At 39.1% G+C, this 17001-nt stretch overlaps 1 long non-coding RNA gene across 1 annotated transcript; it reads left to right on the forward strand.

The window, feature by feature from the left end:
• The first annotated feature begins 975 nt into the window (after window positions 1-975).
• LOC137240610 (uncharacterized) lies at window positions 976-13551 on the forward strand. The gene is made up of 2 exons (XR_010949776.1): window positions 976-4880; window positions 13064-13551. It is a non-coding gene; the product is annotated as an uncharacterized lncRNA (long non-coding RNA).
• The last annotated feature ends 3450 nt before the right edge of the window (window positions 13552-17001 follow it).

Raw genomic sequence — 17001 nt, forward strand, 5'->3', positions numbered from 1 at the left:
GATATATCGGTTTTTGCTCAAGTTATTGTGTTAATGGCCGAGCGGAAGGACAGACGGTGGACTGTGTATAAAAACTGGGCGTGGCTTCCACCGATTTCGCCCATTTTCACAGAGAACAGTTACCGTCATAGAATCTATGTCCCTACCAAATTTGAGAAGGATTGGTAAATTTTTGTTCGACTTATGGCATTAAAAGTAGTCTAGACAAACTAAATGAAAATGGGCGGAGCCACGCCCATTTTGAAATTTTCTTTTATTTTTGTATTTTGTTTGTCATATCATTACAGGAGTTGAATTTTGACTTAATTTACTTATATGCAGTAAAGATATTAAATTTTTTGTTAAAATTTGAATTAAAAAAATTTTTTTTTAAAAAAGTGGGCGTGTTCTTCATCCAATTTTGCTAATTTTTATCTAGCACATACATAGTAATAGTAGTAGCGTTCCTGCCAAATTTCATCATGATATCTTCAACGACTGCCAAATTACAGCTTGCAAAACTTTTAAATTACCTTCTTGTAAAAGTGGGCGGTGCCACGCCCGTTGTCCAAAATCTTACTAATTTTCTATTCTGCGTCATAACGTCAACCCATCTGCCAAGTTTCATCGCTTTAACCGCCTTTGACAATGAATTATCGCATTTTTTCGGTTTTTCGAAATTTTCGATATCGAAAAAGTGGGCGTGGTTATAGTCCGATATCGTTCATTATAAATAGCGATCTGAGAAGAGTGCCCAGGAATCTACATACCAAATTTCATCAAGATACCTCAAAATTTACTCAAGTTATCGTGTTAACGGACGGACGGACGGACGGACGGACGGACGGACATGGCTCAATCAAATTTTTTTTCGATCCTGATTATTTTGATATATGGAAGTCTATATCTATCTCGATTCCTTTATATATGTACAACCAACCGTTATCCAATCAAACTTAATATACTCTGTGAGCTCTGCTCAACTGAGTATAAAAAGATGGTTGGTGTCATGTGGGGACACATTGCAAGCGGGGACTACATTTTGTATGCCGTGGCTGATTCTGGATAGGTAAGAGTTTAACCTGTTACAGTATCCAGACGAAGTCAAGCTAGTTTTGGGTATTGTTCTTTGAGTACAGGATTCCCCGGGCAATTCCTGGCACAGAGGTCCGACACCTGTTTGTGGAGTTCACTGAGGACCTGCGATTTTAGCTTCATACGGCTGTGTTCTCAGGCGCCGTATTTCCTCATAATGCTTACGGAGATGACTCCTTAAGCCCCTGGGCGATGTTTGCTCATTAATCAGATGTCTGTGTGTATGCCCAGGTTTCTGGGTATTCAAAACGACTGTTTGGTGAGCATTTCATTTCTCTCCCGAATGGGGAGTATTCTCACCTCATTATGTAGATGGTGTTCGGGTGCATAAGAAGACTACCCGTGCCGGTTCTGAGGGAGGTATTTTGGCAGGCCTGTAGCTTCTTCTAGGGAGTAGTCTTTAGGATTGGCGACCATATCGGGGACGCGTAGAATGCAATCGGCTGGCCAATTGCTTTATAAGTGGTAATGAGCGTTTCTTTGTCTTTACCCCAAGTGCTGCTAGCACGACATTTGAAGATTTTATTGCGGCTCTGGATTTTCGGTACATTTGCGACTGCATGTTTACCAAAATGTAGACCTTGATCAAACGTCACAACCAAGATTTTGGGATGTAAGACAGTCGGTAGCGTAATGCCATTGACGTGGATTTTCAAAATGGTCGACATTTGGGACCCAATGTTGTAAATATCCACTGGGGTAACAGGTGGCAGGCGGTATGTAGATGTTGATGATTTCTAGGTTTACATCGCCTGACCGGACAGATAAGCCGTGACGTTCTAAGATACTGTCCCTGCGGCCGATGTCGGGATCAAATATATGATATTGCACTGAGAGGTGTATGATAAACGCGAGGCCGCCTCCATTACCGCTCTCGCGATCTTCTCTGTGGACATTATACCCATAAAAGTTCTTCAGAGCAGATCTTGCTGTAAGTTTAGTCTATTAAATCGCAGCGATGCAGATGTTGTGCCGCTTCATGAAATCGACTACGGTGATCTTCCCACTTAATCCGTTACAGTTTAACTGCAGAATTCTGAAATGCAGCGTGGGAGACGTCGTCACTCTAGGAGTAAGTGACGGGAGACTACGCTTGAGTTGTGGGCGGCCAGGACGCATATGCTGTTGTGGCCCTGGGACTGGACGTCCCTGGGTAAGCATTGGGGTACTCGATATAGTTGGGTTTGCGGCCTTGCAGCATGGGGTTTGCCGTCGCGGATATAAGAACATCTAGGAAAGTGGCACTATCCAAGGAAGAGGCTGCATTGGGTGGATGACGCAAACATATATATTCTGTGCTGGCAAACGGTGCAAAAGGTGGTAGAGACTAAGAGTATGTTTTCCTGACCTACAAGATTGCTGACGGAAAGAGGAGGGATGAAGACGGGAGCGGGGGCTGATCCTCGGCATTGCTACCAACTCTACTACGGAGATTGTAGTTATGAGTGGGAGCGACCGTATGAGCTGGTGGCGCCGTAGGGCGCGAGCAATGCGGGCACTTGTTGTGGCTTGTTGAGCAGAAGAGCTACTGGAAGGTAGTGTGGGGCGCTGAGGGGTAGACTACGGGACGCCCTTGGACGTGAACAGCAAGGAGCCACAAAAGATTTATAAAAGTTACGGGGACGTCGGGTTTTGGTATCTAGGCCAGAACAACCTGCCCGATGCAATTATCCCTTGCACGTAATATACTGACAAGAGTATGACCGTCCTAAAAATATTCTTTTCCAGTAAACGTAGCAAAACCATTTCTCAGGACCGGGGTCAGGAGACGCAGCCGGATTGGGTTCGATACCTTCCCCGAGAGTATGGCGCAGTCCCGCTGCAACGAGCTGCTGGGAGGATGACAATTTGTGGGAGGAACGCAATAAATTAAATGGGGTTACACTGAAATGACAGCCCTTGGTCGGGAAAATCCCGAGTCGCTACGGTACATAGAACCGACTGCCTTGGGAAGCGAATATTTTGGCCTCACATACTTATGGTTGAGTTGTGTGTAAATCAACGGTACACGCCGTGTCAATTTTTTCTTGTGAATTAAAATTTGTATAAAATTAGAGCATTCACACACTTCAAAAGGTGACAGCAAATCTGAGTGATTTTGTGAAGAACTTATTTGGTGAAAGTTAATGCTGGGTGGCTGGTTTGCAAAGTGTCTCGGCGTCGTATAAAATCTGGCCGTATTTGAACTTCCAATAAATTTATATCAGAGTTTAAAACTAGTTAGTGCCCGAACCAGCTAATATTTGTAGAGATAATGACGCAAGTTGGATATTTTAAGTTAGTAGCGCTTTTGCTACTTCTCCGCTTCGTCAGGATTTCTAATCCTCCTGAGTCGGAATGTCTTCGTTACTCGCCTACACAACGATACAAGTAAACTATTCTGCATTTCAAAGAGTCCATGCATTCGTGCCTTACACTAACAAAGATGCGTTGAGTGTCTTTTCATGGGCAGATTCTCGGCTATAAATTCTTTTTCACATCGGTTAGTTAGGTTAGTTTGAAAGAATGTGTGTAGCAGCTTTCAACTCTTCCAACAGCATGCATTTGCGTCCATTTTGAGACCCTTGGTAAACGCTGCGAGGTAGCTAAAAAGCCTTCAACAAAGCGCTTGCTTTTCTTTATCAACTTAACAAGTGGCGAAAGACCAACTTTTCTTACTTAAGCCAAACTGTCGCAAGCCCCTTTTTTCAGGGGAAGATGTTTCGACAGCTTTAAACGACCAATCTCTTAGTACCAATCCACTCAGTAATCTGGATCATCTTCTATGCCGTGCCGAGTAAGTGATGAATTGGCTCTGCTTCCGTCTCCACCTGGCAATATATGCCGAGTGTCCTGTGGAGACGTTCGCAAGTACTCTCAATTCCGATACGATTAGTTTGAGAATATTTCTTTTTTATCCAAGCATAGACATAATTAGGTTAAAGCCTCAGCAAATAACTCAGTGGTGGTAATACGAAGTTTTCCGCTGTGATTATTTTAATTTCGTTATTTTTTCGGATGTTCATCTGCAATTCATTAACTTCAATATTGCTGTATGCAGTGAAACAATAACAGTAAAAACTCAGATGTCTCACGGACGCCAGTGAGGTTGTATACCGCTGCACCATAAATGACTTTACGAAATTAGATTCAAATAATGTTAAAGCAGCTTGCCGACAAAAAACGATCGTTGTGTTGATATCTGAGAATGTCTAGTTGCGCTCTCTATGGAAAAGATTTCTGCTGGAAGATACTGCTAGATTCAGGAAGTCGGTGCGATGAGTTAACTCCCCGATACTTCGAGTAGATTCCAGCACCAGTTCACTCTACCAATTTTGTGCCTTCTGCGTAGAAGTAATTTCAGTGGCACTGTATAAGCTCGTTACTATTCCTGCGTCGAATAGAAGCAATGTTCTGTATCTGGAAATATAAAGCTGACATAAAATAATCGGTATCGGGGTACCGGAGAACTGAAATCAAAGGCGGAAACTGAGCTGCACACTATAATGGAAACGAAAGTTGGAATCGAAACCAAAACTGGTACCGGAGCGTATATGTATGCGAACCCGACCCATAATAGAAACTGGTACCGAAACGCAAACTAAAATCGAAACCGTAGCCTAAATCGGAGCAGGACTTATACTGGAAACGAGAACTGAACCGAAAGCGTACGGCAAAACACCAATTGATACCAAAGCCTAAAAAAGTGAGACTGCAAGTTTGTCTAAAATCAGAACACAAACTGGAACCGGAACTGGAATCTTTACTACTAGAACAAAAACTACATAATTTTAATAGCTATCGACAATCAAAAATCCAAGAAACATGTAAGTTGCCAATTCGGAACACAATTTTTCTTATCATAAAGAATGTATCCAAAGGTGCATTACCTTTTCAAATTTGTTATAAAAGAAATAGTCGTACACCTACTTGCCGGCTACGTCTTACTCCTTCTTCTTCTTTACCACTGTGATAGTTGTCGCAAGTCCCTAGAGTCTTCCTGATTTGACCCGTCCATCGCAATAATGTTAGTCTTGACCTTCACGCGAACATAAATCACTATCGAGTTCCTAGGATGTACATACATATAAATGTATTACATAAATATATTTAATTATATTAGAAACATACATATTTATAGAAAATGTATGAGTTAAAAAATTCCAGTATTGAAATGTTGCATATACGCCCTGGCATTCAAAAAAATCACATGGAATATTCATACCACGGTTGCCACTTTGGTCCATTTGGAGCAAGAATGGTCCTTTACAAGCCAGTGTGGCCCGCTGGTCCCTTTTTGTAAATTTTGGGCCTTTTAAGGCAAGTAGCCACGATATGATTTTTTTGTTCAGAGTGCTGCCACAAAATTTGATTGGCTGATCAGCCTAAGCCTGTTAATTAAAATCAATTTTTATCAAATCACTAATAATCTTCCATTTACTTAAATGGGTTTCTTCCTGTAATTGTAAAATCATTAAATTGTGGCGGAACAAAGGCAACTGCGGTATTAGGTAATTTAGGCAGAGAAACGCAAGGTATTGTTTGGTTGTTGTATTAACGATAAAGACACTCCCCGAAGGCTTTGAGGAATGTTATCGATGTTGATGGTCGTTTGCCGGATATAGGTCCGGTGCGATCCGGTCGGTAACAAAGCACCACTAAGGTACTAGCCCGACCATCTCGGGAACGATTAATATGATCACATTTAACCTTCTAGGCCATCCCGTCCTCCCCACCCACTATTTCGACGAGCAGCTTGGGGGCGCCAGAGCCTCGCATGCGGAATATGTGTATGATAAAATCATATTTGTAGCAGGATTCCCCTCGCGTAGGTGAGGTTGACAATTGGGTTGCGGAAGTTTAAAGCTATAAAGCTCTGTATTGCGCTCATCAACCCCTTGAATCCCTGTTTTGGTTGTTAGATATCTCATTCAATTAACAAACACTTTTCGTGAAAGGTTTTCGTCACTAATCCAGCTAAATAAAAGCTATGCCGATTCAATAAGTCACTGAATTAAGAATTTACTTCAAAAGCTCGTATAGGTGTTAGTAATGTTATAGGGCTTGCAATTGATGGAGAAATAGGATTAGAGACGTTTCAGCTATATTTTCTATGCTCGTACCTGTAAGTTAGCGGATGTATTCATAACATAGATAAAAAGTTACAACAATTAAAAGTTCGTCTGCTGTTTTTATACCATTTAATTAAGGAACATTTCAAGCACATTTTAAGTAAATACTGTTTTTAAAGAATGCCTTACTTTTTCTTGGATTATAATGTTATCTGTTAGCTTAACATACTTATTTGTTACATAAATACTTGTTAATTATGTAAGGAAAATGAATGAATAAATCTAAATTAATCTAATATACGCATGGTAATTATACTTAAAATATTGAATCAATATTCCATTGTTAGAAAGTTTAAAATTTTAAGACCGGTGAGCTTTAATTTCAGGTCTGATATGGAACATCCTACCACTAACTTTTTAGAAAAAAGTAAGCTGCTAGAAAAAGAAAAAATAATTGCTTTATTTCGTTTATAATTAAAAGCTCTGTTACCTGACTCATCTCCACGCGAGGCCGTGTTGAACTCATTGTGAAAATTCGAGGCTTGCGTACTGCATAAGCTAGCTCGTCGTTGTTTGGTAGGGTCTGTTTTATTCACGGTTCACACACGTACAATCAGAAAATTTAATCGTACCCTGCTCCAGGAGATATTGTTATGATATCCATCGACTGGGTGTGCAACAGGCACATTCAAGAACAAACGAGCAGCAGTGCTTGTGGCAAGGTGCAATGACCACGGCGTGTGCACTGGCGTTCAGGCCCGGAGCTTCAGCTTCGTGGATTCCTTAACGTGATCACTGCACAGCACTACTCTCCCCAGTCAACGGCCAAACAGAATAATTTAGTTTGCACACTGGGATACACTAGCATAAGAAAATATAAAAAAGAAAAAAAAAACAACAAACGCACTTGCATGCCACACTTCATCAATATGACATTCCTACCTTTATGCATGGCAGCTCATTGTTGCAACGATTGGTGGCTGCCTCTGTACCCGCCCTACCATTGGCCTCATAGATGTTATTGAGGCCCCGATACATTACCACTAACTCCTGTGTCTCAAACCAAAGTAAACACAAATTATCTACCCATTTTAACAATTATTATTTTATCAAAATTAATCCATTACAATATAAGGGATCTTAGCTTAGTTTGCCTACTATTTCATAAAAATACAAAAATACAGGTGGCAGAACTGTAATGATTCCTATTGGTCTACTCGCTTTCTTTCTTTAACTTCAAATTCAATAAAAAGCTTTATACATATGTATGTGTGTAGATGCAAAAAAAAACTCACTTTGCAAAAACAAAATATTTATCATTAAAAACCATCGAATTTCACTTAAGTTGAAATTGCATTCGTATATCCGCACATGCTTATGTACATACAATATGTATGTACAACAACAAAATAAATATGTATTTAAGTAACAATAAAATCTTATAACTAGATATGCATATGTATGTGGTGTGCTTGAATATTTAGGGGCATCAAAAAAAGTAGATATAGGTATATATTATATATATAAATATTTATATATATATTGCATTGCTACGTAGCATCGAAGGCCTTCACGCTTGCAGTTGCTGCATTAGGAATATTGTAAACATTCAAATATTCTTTTAAATATAAATTACCCATCTATAATAAATTTGCGAATGACGGTAACCATCCGAATTCATACAAAATGTTTAAGAGAGATCGCAACAAAAAAATTATTTAGCTACAATTTGGGTTCAAACGATGTCATACAACTCTCTCTCAAACATGTTCAATCATTCTCATTCCTTACAATTTATATTTGTCGCATGTTTGAGAGGCTGCTGTATATGAACAACAACATAGGCATATGTTGATGAGCGATCGCTAGTTACATTACATACTCACGTTGATAATTATTATATGAGAAATGATTATGAAAATCTCGATCAAGCTGGACTTGGAGATAGGTCAAGAGTGGCCCTAGGCGGATCTCAGCAACTTTTAGTAGAATTATGTTTTGATGGCGAAATGCAGGGAGATGAGGGAGAGACTTTTCTGCGGGGAATTCTCGAAAGAAATCTGGTAGAATAAATAAAATACCACAGTTTTTATATTTTTATTTAAGCTGGTATAGCATTAAAAAAAAAGAAAAAGAGGAACTTTGCACGTATGGGTATATAAACTTATTTGAAAACTCACCATGTATATAAATGCGAAATTTAAAGATTAAATATCAAGGCTCCGGCTCGAAGTTGACGACTGCTTTTGAGTGTCTTTGTTGGTCAAATATACTTTGCACGTATGGGTATATAAACTTATTTGAAAACTCACCATGTATATAAATGCGGAATTTAAAGATTAAATATCAAGGCTCCGGCTCGAAGTTGACGACTGCTTTTGAGTGTCTTTGTTGGTCAAATATACTTTGCACGTATGGGTATATAAACTTATTTGAAAACTCACCATGTATATAAATGCGAAATTTAAAGATTAAATATCAAGGCTCCGGCTCGAAGTTGACGACTGCTTTTGAGTGTCTTTGTTGGTCAAATATACTTTGCACGTATGGGTATATAAACTTATTTGAAAACTCACCATGTATATAAATGCGGAATTTAAAGATTAAATATCAAGGCTCCGGCTCGAAGTTGACGACTGCTTTTGAGTGTCTTTGTTGGTCAAATATACTTTGCACGTATGGGTATATAAACTTATTTGAAAACTCACCATGTATATAAATGCGAAATTTAAAGATTAAATATCAAGGCTCCGGCTCGAAGTTGACGACTGCTTTTGAGTGTCTTTGTTGGTCAAATATACTTATGTTCACTCGCACTATTTAAATTGTTTAATTAACTTTAGAAAGCTTCACTTTAGCTTCACTTCTAACACCAAAAAAATGTATATCACCGCGACTTCACAAACTATGTTGCTTCCTTCAGATCTCCACAGGAAAAGAAAGATAATTTTTTCAGGAAATGGTATTAGACCCTTGCGTTTCCAAGATGTGTCGATAACTCAGTTCAAAACATATGTTTTTGACATGAGTTGTATTACTTAAAGTTTTGAAGTCTGAACAGTGGTGGCAAGGAAAATAAAACAATATCAAGCAAAAAAAAGTAGCTACAACTGAAAGTAAAAAAACGGAATTGGCGGCTTTGTACTATGGTACTATATCGATCGATCCGTCTCGCACTCTTGTTTCCTCACTATCAACAACAACTGATTATTGCCCCCTCTGTTTTTCTCAATCGCGCGAGACTGGTCCCACAACTTTGCTAACCATGGCCCATAAGATTAGCCCCTGTGATAACCTTCAACCCAATCCGTTCACTCATCAGACACACTGTTTCTTCTTAACAATTCATTTTTATTAAATTCAACTTATATTACACTATTATTTATGCGCCCACGAAAAAACATTTTAATGTGAGACACGTTATTTTCTCATCTCGGTAAATATTAGGTGTATGGACTAGAGAAAGCAGCGGAATATTCCCAATATAGGGTCAGAACTTCTAAACCAATCTGAACCTGGCACCTAAGACGTTTTGTTTTGGGGCTCATAAATGAGCGAGCCATTTAATCCCACGTGAATGAATAAAATTTTCTACTTACTCGATCGTATTACACCATAGACTACACCGACTTCAAAATAATTTGCCTTCACTGTATAGATTTTAATGTTTCTTATCTATATTCGTGCAAAGATTCTACTGAGTTAACATTGATCGAAAGGACCACTAAATTATACTAGGTATATATGTAATATATCGCCTTCATTGGCACTTGACTTTAAAAGTATCTCAGCAAGATAGATAGTCTATACTATTCAGTGCCCCAATGGCTGTGTAGTTTCCAAATATTTGCTTCATCTGGGGATATTTGTGCAGCAATTACGGAACCCGCTGACGTCGTTGATGAATGTTTCGCGTACTGTGTAATGGGGATCCCAAACCCCTCCTGACTGAAGCAATTTGACTTGCAGGGGCTTTGGATTATATTTATGGTTAATCTATCTGAGTGCACATGATGTTTCTTACCCACCGACGAATTTTTACTGTATATAGATGAGGCGTACGTATATTCTTTAATTCGTTGCGCTGAATATGGCTTTTTACTATATCTAGTAAAACATTTCGAAGAAACTGGTGCGTATAACATTATTTCTTTCTTCTTTTCGAAAAAGAAGGCAGAGCAGGAAGGAAGAATGGAACCGTATCGTCATCGCAGTCGCGCGGTCAAATCGGGTTTCCCAAGAGTTTTCACAATTTCCAACTTTTGATCGCCACCCAACTCGTTCGCATGAACTGCATTACTAGTTAATGCTTACGTGAAACGTTACTCTATCTATCGTAGCAGCTCGCAACATAGTTGGATGGCAGAATAGCCCAAATGTTTCGACCGCACCTTGTTAAAATCAAACTGCGATATAAATTGTTTATTTTCATGAACAAAGCAAAAAAATGCCTTTAACCCTTTTGGTGCGAAACAGCAATTAGAAATAATGTATAAGATGTTTTCGATATAGTCATCTATATTATATGTATATGTATATTGCTGGTGATTACATTACTTGTAAACAAAAAAATGTGTTCGTTTTTTGGGATTTGGTCCTTTTTTTAATGAATTATGGTCCCAAATAACAACATGGCGCGGCAACTGTGATTTATACCAAAGCTCCCATAGCATTTTTCGTGAATCGTCAACCAGTTCAATAATGATTTATGCATGTATATAAAAATATGCCCATATGTACAGTAATTAAATTACTGAAAATGTTTGTGAAAATTGTTGCACAGATTTTTTTTGCTTCAGAGTTAGAACGCATACTTTGACAATTTACTCGATGTTTTGTCAAGGTAGTCGTTGGTTTTTTTGTCAGATGTATTTATAAAAACGCCTTCTATACATTTTCGTGGGGTATTTGTGTTTATTTTATTGATTGTATTAAATTAATTAATTAATTCTCTTTCCAAAAATCGTAATTATGCAAAGTCACTTCTTACTTACTTAATTGGCGCTTAACCGTCTAAACGGTTATGGCCGTCCAACAAAGCGCGCCAGTCGCTCCTTCTTTCTGCCAACCGGCGCCAATTGGTCACACCAAGGGAGTTTAAATCGTTTTCCACCTGGTCCTTCCAACGGAATGGGGGCCGCCCTCTACCTCTGCTTCCATAGGCGGGTTCCGATAGAAACACTTTCTTGGCCGGAGCATCATCTTTCATTCGCATAACATGGCCTAGCCAGCGCAGCCGCTGCGTTTTAATTCGCTGGACTATGTTGATGTCTGCGTATAGCTCGTACAGCTCATCATTAAATCTTCTTCGGTACTCGCCATCCATAAATCTTTCGAAGAACTTTTCTCTCGAACACTCCCAAAGCCGCTTCATCTGCTGTTGTCATGGTCCATGTTCTGCCCCATATAGCAGGACGGGTACGATAAGTGACTTGTAGAGTATGATTTTCGTTCGCCGATAGAGGACTTTACTTTTCAATTGCCTACCTAGTCCAAAGTAGCATTTATTGGCAAGATTGATTCTTCGCTGGATTTCAGTGCTGATGTTGTTGCTAGTGTTGATGCTGGTTCCTAAATAAACGAAGTCTTTTACTATTTCGAAATTATGGCTGCCAACAGTAGCGTGGTTGCCAAGGGGCGTATGAGCTGACTCTTTGCTCGATGATAGCAGGTACTTCGTTTTGTCCTCATTCACCATAAAACCCATCTTTACCGCTTCTTTTTCCAGTTTGGAGTAAGCAGAACTAACAGCGCGGGTGTTTAGGCCGATGATATCAATGTCATCAGCATATGCCAGTAACTGCACGCTTTTATAGATTATAGAACCAGTGCGGTTAAGTTCTGCAGCTAGTCTAATTTTCTTCAGCATCAAATTAAAGAAATCGCACGATAGGGGGTCACCCTGTCTGAAACCTCGTTTAGTTTCGAACGGCTCGGAGAGGTCCTTCCCAATTCTGACTGAGCTGATGATGTTGCTCAACGTCATTTTGCACAGCCGTATAAGTTTTGCGGGAAACCAAATTCAGACATAGCGGCATATAGGCAGCTCCATTTCGTGCTGTCGAAGGCGGCTTTAAAGTCGACGAAGAAATTATGTGTCGATTCTCTTTTCACGGTTTTTTCCAAGATTTGGCGCATTGTGAAAATCTGGTCGATGGTAGATTTACCAGGTCTGAAGCCGCACTGATAAGGTCCAATCAGCTGGTTCACGGTGGGCTTCAATCTTTCGCACAATACACTTGAAAGGACCTTATATGCGATATTAAGAAAGCTCATTCCACGATAGTTGGTGCATTTTGCAGTATCCCCCTTCTTGTGGACTGGGCAAAGAACACTTAGATTCCAATCGTCGGGCATGCACTCGTTCGCCCATATTTTGCTAAGAAGCTGTTGCATGCGCCTTACCAACTCCTCGCCGCCGTACTTGAATAGCTCCACAGGCAATCCATCAGCGCACACGGTCTTGTTGCAAAGTCATTTCACCGCATAAATATATAGGATGCAGGTAAAGAAAAATAAACAAAACTTCCTTGAGAATCACATTCGACATGACAGGGTTGCTTTGGCAACAACAAAAGTATCGAGTGACGCCTCTTAACAAATATATACTCTTTGCTTCAGATTCAAATTGGGCCAGAGCCAAACCATGGATAAATAAAAACATAACCACTTGTGATACGAAATTAATAGTTTTCAGGCCGTCAAAATCCATATGTTCCTACTGCTCCTTGTAATAAACAAAAGTATGAGAATTACATTTAAAAGATTTTAATTTAGTTGTTCTTGCTTTTTTCAGCCTACTGATTAGTAAGATGGCCATCAATTTATTTAAACTTATTTCTGTGATTATGATAGCCTTTTTGTTTTGAAATTAATTGAAAGTTATTTTTAACATATTTTTTATATACCAGTTGTAATGTTTTCTTTTGTTATTATAGGAAGCTGTAGAAGGAAGATATATACATTGTGGCGAATATTAGCATCACTATGATGTTAGTAAATAATCACAACAACAAAAAAGCAGCCACACTTATGTACATGTACACATTAAAGCAAGCAGCCACATTTATGTACAAGACAACGAAGAATATTCCACACACATAACCAGCAGCTCGAAGTGAAGAGATTATCTCACATACACATACATATGTAGTCATCAGCTAAGAGCAGAAGTTGTTACTCACACATAGATACGCATATAGCTAAATAACCAAATATGAGATACAACTGTTCCAGAAAGCATGCTCATGAAAAGTCTAGACCTTAGGAGAAATAGGTGAACGAGTCATACTGAAAGTATAAAAGCAGCGCAATGCAAGCGATAGTCAGTCAGTTTGATTTAAGCACTCTAATTGTGGAGTATAATTGAATCTGTGAAGTACTACTTCCGAAGTAATCTAAATAAACACCATTTTGCAATACTGAATATTGGAGTTATTTATTCGACAGTTAGCAGAAGGTGCATAACTATTAGGAACTCCAAAAATTTGTTTACAATATTTTGGCTGTTAGGATAAGAGAAACCTTCGTAGTTATAATTTTGGCTAGTAGAACTACTTACCTTCCTTAAACTGTGAACAGAAATTAAGCTTACTTTTTAAACAATTTGACTCATTGGTAAGTATAGGAAAATAAAATAATTAGAAAAAAATTTAAGTTAAACGGTTTTATTGAAAACAACACTTAAATGAAGTAATAATAATACGAAAAGTTAGAAAATAATTAGGTAGGTCCTAGGTACCAGTCATCACACTCCTTATCAATTTAGAGCGTTGATCAGACAATTAAATAAAAGCGTTGGGCTCGTGAACTTTCTAAAAATGTGAGGCGTAGCATAACCTGATTAAAGCTGGAGACATTGGTGCTTTATCGGTAACCGTATCGGTAACCTTTTAACAGCTGATTCGACCAACCTTATGAGAATCAATGCAATCGATTATTGGTGCCGCTAAAGTCGTAATCGTATCGTAGCCAACCAATTGGGTTTTGGTTTACCGTCGTAACGATAAACAGCTGATTACGTTAGGGATACGGATACAGCGATACGACATACGGCACCAATGACTCCAGCTTAAGGTTCAATTGGTTTTACTTATGACTATCAATAGAAATATGACGCGTCCAACGCTTTTATTTAATTGTCTGATCAACGCCCTAAATTGATAAGGAGTGTGATGACTGGTACCTAGGACCTACCTAATTATTTTCTAGCTTTTCGTGTTATTATTACTTCATGTAAGTATTGTTTTCAATAAAACCGTTTAACTAAAAAATTTTTTTTAATTATTTTATTTTCAAGTTTTTAGTCTTTATTTAATTGCCTATTATTTCTCATTCTATTTAGTTAATTTAGTGACTCATTATTACAAGGACTCTTTCCTGACAATTTGTTACAACCTAAGTCCTCAATACATAATCCTTCCAAAGACTTTACTCGACCCTGCGCCACGTATGCTTGTCCCTCCTCCAACGCCAAATCGGGCATCATAGCTCGCTTTCTATTCATGTATCTATGTATTATGTGTTCCAAATATGGACAAAATCGGACCACAAATACGACTTTTGTGAATATCTCGATCCTTCCGCCACCTAGCGGCGATTTTTTTTGATATGTCGCTTTCTATTCTTGTATGTATTATGTGTTCCAAACATGAGCCAAATCAGACCACAAATACGATTTTTGTGAATATCTCGATCCTTGCGCCATCTAGCGGCGATTTTTTTCATAGGTCGCTTTCTATTCTTACATGTATTATGTGTTCCAAATATGAGCCAAATCGGGCCACAAATACGATTTTTGTGAATATCTCGATCCATGCGCCACCTAGCGGCGATTTTTTTTCATAGGTCGATTTCTATTCTTGTATGTATTAAGTGTTCCAAATATGAGCCAAATCGGTCCAGAAATACGATTTTTGCGATTATCTCGATCCATGCGCCACCTAGCGGCGATTTTTTTTTCATAGGTCGATTTCTATTCTTGTATGTATCATGTGTTCCAAATATGAGCCACATCGGTCCACGATTTTTGCGAATATCTCGATCCATGCGCCACCTAGCGGCGATTTTTGCTTATTATTGCATTGTCATCGGGTTCTGAACTATATTCCAAGTTTCATGCTTGTAGCTTATAGGGAAGTTACTTAAATTTCAATTACAAGATTCGTTCACAACGGCCTGCCTGTCAACTCAAACTAAATAAAACCGTTTAAAAATAGGATTTGTGGCACAAACTGCATAGCCAATATTTATTATTTTCGAGTTTCACACAGACATTATTGTCTGCCAACCTTCGAAAGATTTGTAAGGTAATACATCACTGGCTTTATAATTCTGGAAATAAGTAATGTGACCATCTTCTTGTGTAGTCAAACACAAAGTCTGATTATGAATTCTAGAAAATTGGCTTTGAATTGGTTGTAGAGGTATTGATCCCTGTAGAAATATGAGATGATCCATGAATAGGCTCTGGGTGGATTCACTTATCTCTTAGCAGTAGTTTAATCAGGCCTATAATAATTTTATGTCGTCCGATATATCTTCCGTCCCCAGTAGCCAAGTCATTTGAAGCCGGCCGCAAACCTGCGGCTTACCAACGAATAGCATGGCTTTCCAAAATTACATAGCACCACTATCGTGCCACACACATACACACTATCCAAAACTCCACCGAAGAGTAGTTCTCGTAGCGCTTACTTACCTACTAGCGCGTAAGGCGCGATAACCTCCGAAGAGATCTAAGGCCGAGCTTCTCTTCCAATTTGCGTCGTGCTCCTCTTGATTTTCCCTACAAATTGGCTGGATGCGACCTACATGATTTTATGCTAACTCCGAACGGCATCTGCAAGGCAGATGAGTTTTCACTGAGAGCTTTTCATGGCAGAAAGACACCCGGAGCGCTTGCCAAACACTGCCGAGGGGCGACCCCGCTTAATAATTGGTAAACCTAATTGGAAAACCTTATTTCTAAAATTTTTGATGTTGTTTTGCCCGGGGTTTGAACCCAGGGCATCCGGTGTGGTAGGCGGAGCACGCTACTATCACACCACGGTAGTCGCGCAGAGCTAGAGTTGTCAAAAACTTCCGGCGCGTTTGTTAGGGCTATAATATCAGTATTATGAGTTAATTAATGCTCTCCAGAAAAGGTTAAAGAAATCTAAAGAAAGAGAGTCAACTTGTTTAAGGCCTCATTTGGATTCGAATGGCATGGAGAGGTCCTTCCCAATCCTTGCGTAGCTTTGGTGTTTCTCAAAGTAATTTGGCAGAGAATTGTTAGCTTTGCAGACAATTTCAGCATAGCAGCGTACCAGCAATTTAGTCTTGCGCTGTCAAAGGCCGTTTTAAAGTGGAAAGATGGTGAGTGATGATTCTTTTCTTCATGCGTCTTCTCCATTAAATCTGTTCGATAGGTGATTTACCAGGTGTAAGCGTGATATTGCGCTTCAGCCTTATCAACTCGATGCCTGATCCACAAAATTATACTGCCAGAATGCATACGTCTCCGGTCAGTATCTCGTATGAAAGCATGTTAAGGCGTTTGTGGAATGCACTACATTCCAATCTACACAATACTGCCTTGTTTTTTCATTAATGTGGAACGTTGAAAAGTTCCTGTATCTTATAGGTGTATAACACAATCCCAACTTACATAATTCCGAAATAAAAAATCCCGATACAGATAGTCCCGACATGACCACATCTCGACAGTTTATAATCCCAACACCTCCAAATCCCGATACGACCAAATCCAAACCTTTCATAATCACGACACTGAAAAGCACTGACCTTAAATCCCGAAAAAAATTTCGACGAGATGTTAATTGGGAAATTGCACATGATACACATAATACATATCTTCTGTATTGTTCTATGCACA

This window comes from Eurosta solidaginis, chromosome 2 (assembly GCF_040869045.1).
Source record: "Eurosta solidaginis isolate ZX-2024a chromosome 2, ASM4086904v1, whole genome shotgun sequence".
Classification (NCBI taxonomy): domain Eukaryota; kingdom Metazoa; phylum Arthropoda; class Insecta; order Diptera; family Tephritidae; genus Eurosta; species Eurosta solidaginis.